The sequence below is a fragment of the Cynocephalus volans genome, chromosome 2, assembly GCF_027409185.1.
Source record: "Cynocephalus volans isolate mCynVol1 chromosome 2, mCynVol1.pri, whole genome shotgun sequence".
Taxonomy (NCBI): Eukaryota; Metazoa; Chordata; class Mammalia; order Dermoptera; family Cynocephalidae; genus Cynocephalus; species Cynocephalus volans.
In genome coordinates this window covers 77,469,865-77,477,532 of record NC_084461.1, presented here as the reverse complement: position 1 = coordinate 77,477,532, position 7,668 = coordinate 77,469,865, and positions in this window count along the sequence as shown.

Genomic DNA, 7,668 nt, shown 5'->3' with positions numbered 1-7,668 from the left:
TGAAAGTATTAAAGACATAATTCTGAAGAAAATAAAAATTTATGGAATGGGTGAAAAAAAAAAAAGCCATCAAAGGAAACTAGGAAGGAGTAGGGAGCCTTGAGAGCAATTTCAAGAAGTGGGTGCTTAATGTGCAGATGTGATCCAGGGGGCAACCAGGATGGGAACTGAAATGAAGCAATTGAACTTAGCAATCAACAAGCCTTTGGTAGCCTAGTAAAAGCATTTTCAGTAGAGACATAAGGATGTAAGTCTGATTTGCTGTGGGTTGGGAGAAAATGAGATTTGAGGAAATGGATGCTGTAAATATAGACTAATGTTTCAGGAAGTTTGAATCTAAAACCTAAATCAGATTTATAATAATTTACTGCTTAAAACCTGCTGACAGATTTCCATTACACTTGGAATAAAATTCACCTCCTCAGCATGATCTTTTAGGCTCCGTATGATTAGGAATCTGTTTATCAGTCTGACTTCTTGTGCCATTCTGCCACTCTCATTGTGCTTCAAACTTATTTAATTCTTTCTTTTTGTCAAGTATACCACCTTTCCCCCCCTATTTTAGGGCCTCTGCCTTTGCCGTTTTCTCTTCTTGGTATGTTCTCCTTCCAGATCTATGCAAGGCTGGTGGGATAGCAACGAGGAGTGCTGCTCAGATTTCCCTTTAAGAAAACCTGCTGTGAGGAGCAGAGTTAACACCCTCCAGTGGCCAAGCCTTCAGATCCATCTCAGCATTGACTTAACCCTGGCTGCACCCAACCAATGACTGAGCGAGGTCATTGGGGATGTTTATTAGGGATACACTGACCAATGAAGGACTCCTCTAAAGGGCAGGTTTTGCTTTGGGGCTTCTTGTTGGCCTGACTGAGACTTTCTCACAACTGCACTGCCCTCTGAAGCTCTTCCTATCCAATCCTTCCTTCCTGCCCTTCCCGTTTGTCAGAACTGCGTTGTAGTCTCCTGCCTTCTGCTTGACACAGCTTTACCCTTCACAGGTGTTTCCTAGTCTCTTTTACAATGAATCCTGTCTTCTTGTCCAGACCTCAGAGGACTGGAGTAGCTGGCAATCGTTTAATAACTCAGCTCAGATGTCACTTTCTCAGAGACCTTTCCAAATCTGTAGTACTCAGCCCTTTCTCTGTGTTTTCTTTATAAAATTTATCATTGTACCTTTTAATTCTTAAACTGTTTTTTGTATGCTGTCTCTTTTAAAGTAAATTACAGACATTTTGAACATTTCACTTCTAAACACTTCGGTTTGCATCTCTCAAAACGGGAACATTTCTATACATGGACAAAATATTATTAGAATGCCTGACAAAATTAATAGTAATTTCTTTATAGCATCTAATTCACATTCAAATTTCCTCAGTTGTCTCCATATGCCTTTTGCAGCTGCTCTTTCCAAACCAGTATCTAATCCATGGCAAGGCATTTAATCTGGTTGCAATATTCTTTAAATCCCTTTTAATCTAGGTCAGTGCCTTTTTCATGTACTTGCTTGTTGGCCGTACATGGCCATAAAAATGTTCTACTTTCTGGATTTGTCTGATTGTCTCCTTACAATGTCTTTTTTTTTTTTTGAAGTAGTTCTTCTATTTCCTATATTTTTATCATTCCAAACTGAAATTCTGTACCCATTAAGCAATAATTCCCCATTCCCCGCTCCTCCCAATCCCTAATAACCATCGTTCTATTTTTTGTCTCTATGAATTTGTATATTCTAGGTACTTCATGTAAGTGGAACCATACAATATTTGTCCTTTTGTGTCTTACTTATTCTACTTAGCATGCTTTCAAGGTTCATCCATGTTGTAGTATGTGTCAGTATTTCATTTCTTTTTAAAGCTGAGTAATATTCCATTGTATATATATGCCATATTTTGTTTATTCATCTGTCAATGAACATTTGGGCTGTTTCTACCTTTTGGCTATTCTGAATAATGCTGCTACAAACATGAGTGAACAATATCTGCGTGAGTCCCTGCTTTCATTTCTTTTGGATATATACCCAGAAGTGAAATTGCTGGATCATATAGATCACATTTTTTTTTTTTGTTGAGAAACAATCATATTGTTTTCTATAGCAGCTGTACCATTTCACATTCCCACCTGCAATGAGCAGGTTTCCAATTTCTCCATGTCCTCGCTAGCACTTGTTATTTTCTGTTCTTGTTTATTTTTATACTAGCCACTCTAATGGATGTAAAGTGGTATATCATTGTGGTTTTAGATTGCATTTCCCTGATTATTAGTGATGTTGAGCATCTTTTTATGCCCTTTTTGGTCATTTGTATATATTCTTTGGAGAAATGTCTATTCAAGTCTTTTGCCTGTTTTTAAATTGGGTTGTTTGTTTTTTGCTGTTCAGTTACAGGAGTTCTTTACACATTCTGGATATTAATTCCTTATCAGATATATGATTTGCAAACACCCAGGGCTCTCCTGCCAGAATGAGGGGTTTGTCATGGTCCTTGACCACAGTGCCCCCTTCTCCCACCATATTCCCCTCCCCTATCCCTACCCCCCCCCATTTGCTCCACCACATCTTAGAATGTAAAAAAATAATTATAATAATAAATATATTAAAAAATAAAATGGAAGCCTTAGCCAACTGTATGGGGAGCTATAGAGTTGGAGAGGCTGTTCAGCGTTCCCCTGAATTGAGGCAAGGGGCCAGGCTTTTCTCTATATTGACCAGTGACTGGATACATTCAAAGCAGAGGGTTAGAAATCTTGATTCTCATTTGATTTTTAGAATATGGTTTTTAGGTAAATACATGTATGGGGCAGAAGTCCTTCGACTAGGAGGCAATGGCCTACAGATAGCGTGGCAACAGTCCATCTAATCAACTCTAATCACTGCTTAGGTATGGAATTATATACTTTAATGATTTTAGAGCTGACAGGTGCTTGTCATACTGATCCTGTTAAGAGATTTTAAGAATTACTGAAGGGAAAGATGTGAAAAAATGTTTGCTAGGGGCAGGCTGTCTGTTGGGGGAAACTTTAGAGATAATTATAATTAGATTTTATCATAAGAGTGCAACGTTTGCTTATATAATTTAAGGAGAGGTTATACTTTAGATAATGACTACAGTTTGACTAACTTAGCTTTTCACTAATTGTACTTTGGGATGTCACATTGTTGATTTTGCTGATGTTACTAGTTTCCGTTGTTTAGCTACAGATAACTTTTGTAACACTGCTCATGTCTTGTGTCCTTTTGTAATGATTGAATCAACTGATTTTTCTTATGAAACTTCCTTGTCTTTACAATAAAAAACAGAAGCTAACTTTGAATCGGGGCTGTACCCAGTTTTCTCCTCCTAATAGAGGAGTTGCTGAGGTGCAGTCCCTTTGGGCTTCTCATCACATTCATGGTGCTTTGCGTAATCCTTTTTCGCGTCTCCATTACCCAGAGAAGTGTAACACATTCTGTCCCTAGGGAGGGTGTGTAATCTTGCACAAGGCACCTACCTTTGGTGGAGAGCAATTTCTCAGGAGGAACTGAGCTGTGAATTTTTTCCTAAAAGCTGGGGGAATAAGTTCCTTGGTTCTGAAGAGAGGAAGGTGGAGGTACTCCACAGCATTCTCTACAGCCTGATAGTGCACTATTGTAGTTTACATAATTTTTAAGCTGTGATATTATTAAATTTTGTTAATTTTTTCAAAGATTTTCTAATTACTTCTTTTCTTTTACGGTGAAGAAATAAATAATTTCTTCACCATGTCACTGAATGCATTCACCTTCTCTTTATCTATTTCTATCTATTGCTTGGAATCCATTCAATTTTTCTTCCTGAGAACATTCTTCTAGGTGTCCATCAATTTATTTTAGGCCAGTTGATTTCTAAGTGTCTTGTATCTCCCTCTTTCTCTTTTCATTGACTTATGAGGTATATTAGTTATCTATTGTTGCTATAATAAACCACACAAGTTTAGTGGCTTGAAACAAAACCCACTTATTATGTCATAGTTCAATAAGTCAGAAGTCTGGGGACAGGGTGCTCCACTGAGTCACCTGCTTAGAGTGTCACAAGGCCTACACAAGGTATTAGCAAGGCTGTGCTTCTTTCTGCAGGATCTGGGGATGAATCTGCTTTCCATCTTATTCAGGTTTGACACAATTCTGTTCCATGCTTTTGTAGAAATGAGGACCCCATTTTCTTGCTGGCTGTTGGCTGGGAGGGATCATCTTAACTTTTAGAAGCAGCCCACATTCCTCAACTCATGACCTCATTTCTTCATTTTCAAAGCCAACAATGGTGGATTGAGTCCTCATACTCCAAATCTCTCTGATCTCTCTCCATTTCTCTTGCCCCTAAGTAGAGAAAGTTCTCTTGTTTTTAGGGCTCATGTGATTAGATTGGGCTCACTGGATTATCCAGGATAATGTCCCTATTATAAGGTTGGCAATCTTAATTACACCTGTAAAGTTCTTTTTGCCATGCAACACCTTTGGCAGGCCATTCTGCCACAGACTTGTATTTTACATCTACCTTACTTTTGGATTTCACTCTTATTTTTCCGGAGTACATCTCTCAGAAAGAAAACATGATGATTGAACTTTTTGAAATCTTTATTATGTTCTCACACTTGATTTTTGTCTTCACAGAAAATATGAGGATACATCAAAAAGTTCATGGAAAAACAGAATTAAAAGAGAATACAAATCCTTTCATGAACTTTTTAAACACCCTTCATTGAATTCTAAGTTCAAAATAATTTCCACTTACAATTTTGAAGGTGTTGTCCCGTGGTATCTAATGTTTCTGATGAGAAATCTGATGCTAGATCATAGGAGGTTGGATTTTTCTCTTGAAATTTTTAGACCTTTTCTTTCATTTTCAATGCTCTGAAATGTCTCATTGATGCCCATAGGTGTGGTTCTTTTACATTTATTTTGCTCAGCACTAGGTGTGTCCTATTGATCTGCAGATGTGCATTAATCTTCAGAAGTTTCTCTTCAATTATTTCTTTGATAATTTTCTCTCCTTTGTCCATTTATTACTTTCTTTTTCTGAAATTGTTATTAGTCATGTCATGGATTAATCCTCCATATTTTTTAAAACCTTTTTTTTACATGTTTTTATTTGAATACCACGTTTTGGGATTTTTCTTGATTCAATCACCTTACCATTCTATAAAGTTTTAATATCTGTAATATATGTATTTTCAACAGTCTTTTCTTGTTCTCTGAATGTTTGTTTTTCAGAATATCTTGTTCTCTGTTACAATATTTTCTTGACTACCTCTTCAAAAGCTTATTATTTTTTTGGTTTCCAAGCTGACTCGGAGTCAGATTTCTTCCTATCTCTAATGGTTTTTGATTCTTCATTCATTTTTAAGAGTGGAGTTCTAGATAGATGTGAAGAGAGAGAATACTGGGGAGGGGAATCTGGAGGAACTCAGTGCAGTGATTTCCTAAATAGCTTTCAAATTGTCATTTTGTATTTAGCTGCCTTTTTATTTCCACCCTCTACTATAGCAGACCCCTATGCCTGGGGGTTCTCTGGGAATCTGCCAGGCAGATTAACTCTGAAGCTTTGGTCACCTCCCGCCAATTCTGGAATGCCACTTTGAAGATCTGTCTCATTTCTCAACAGGTTTCCATATTTCTTTTGATCGTTCAGATATTTTTGAAATACCTAGTCTGCTAATGGTCCCTCTCCAGGTCACTTCAGTATTAAAAATTAATTTCTGAACACTTGTTTTATTAAGGTTTTAGGAGGGATACTAAACAAATACTAATGTTACTACTTTCTTAAAGCAGAAGTTTTTATTTACTTTTAGCTCTGTCTCTGGACTTTCTATCCTGATTACTATAGCACAAAATACATTTTAATATACTATAGGACAATTTTTATATCGTTATTCTTTCTCACAACTTTGTAAGTTATTTTATGCAGTTATCCTTGACATGATCTTTAGAATAATTTTGTTAAATTCAAAAAAAAGTGAGATTTTAATTTTGAATTGAATTGAATTTACACATGAATTTAGAATATGTGTTAGTCAGTTTTTGTGTTGTTATAACAGAACACCTGAGTCTGGGTAATTTACAAAGACAAGAGGTTTATCTGGTTCAACATTCTGGGACAGCTGCATCTGGCACAGGCCTCAGGCTGCTTCTTACTCATGGCGGAAAGTGGCAGGCAGCAGGAGGGTAAAAGATCACATGGTGAGAGGAAGCAAAAGAGAAAAAGAGAGGGGAGGTGCCAGGCTCTTTTTAACAACGAGCTCTCATCAGGAACTAATAGAGTGAGGATTCACTCACATACATCCCCAACCCCAGGGACGGCATTAATGTATTCATGAGGGAGCTGCCACCAATACCCAAACATCTTCCAACACTCCTTCATTAGGAATAGGAATCAGACTGTAACATTAGCTTTGGTGGGGGTGAGGTGGGTGGGGAGGAGGCAACACATCCAAAGTATATCAGAATATAGTCAACATTTTTACAATACTGAATCTTCCCATCTAGCATACCATCTCTATCAACTTATTGAAATCTTGTGTCCTTTAGTAGAATTTTGAGATTTTCTACCTACTGATTGTACAGATTTCCTGTTAAATTTTGTTTTAAAATTTATTTCATATTGCTATTATTAATCATTGTATTATATTTTGTAAATGTTCATTAATTTTGCAAATTTGTCTGATAATCAACTACTCTACTGCATTCGCTTATTAGTCCAATAGTTTCTTTGCTACTCTTGGATTTTTCCGAGTAATCATATCATCCACATGCTATTTATTTTATTTTCTATTGAAACATAATGATTATACATATTTGTGGGGTACAGAGTTGAATATTAATACTTGTGTATAATGTGTGATAATCAAATCAGGGTAACTAGTATATTCATCATCACAAAATGTAATAATTCTTTGTAATCCTTTACCAATTTCTTGCTAACCTCCCTCCCTCTTTCCCAACTCTAGTAACTACAGTTCTGTTCTCTCCTTTTGAAAGTTCAACATATTATTGTAATTGTTGTTATCTTTCTTTCTTATTTATTTTTTAGTTTCCACTTATGGCTGAGGACATGCAGTATTTCTCTTTCTGTGCCTGGCTGGTTTCACTTATAATTTTCTCCAAGCTCATCCATGTTGCTGTGAATGGCAGAATTTCATTATTTTTTATGGCTGAGTAGTAGTCCATTGTGTATATATACTACATTTTCCTTATCCAGTCATCCTTTGATGGGCATTTAAGTTTGTTTCATCTCTTGGCTATTGTAAATAGAGCCGCAATAAACACGGGAGTGCAGGTGTCCCTTTGACATGATGATTTCCATTCCTTTGGGTATATACCCAGCAGTATGGCAAGTTCTAGCTATAGTTGAGAAACCTCCATACTGTTTTCCATAATGGCTGCACTAATTTTCAGTCTTACCACTAATATAGGAGGGTTCACCTTTCTCTCCATCCTTGCCAGCATTTGTTATTGTCTTTTTGATAATAGCTAGTCACTGGGGTGACACGATATATCAGTGTGGTTTTGATTTGCATTCACCTGGTGCTTAGTGATGTTGAGCATTTTTTTTTCATGTATCTGTTGGCCATTTGTATGTTTTCCTTTGATAAATGCCTAGTCAGCTCCTTTGCTCATTTTTAAAATTGGGTTTACTTGTGTTTTCACTAAGTATTTGAGTTCTT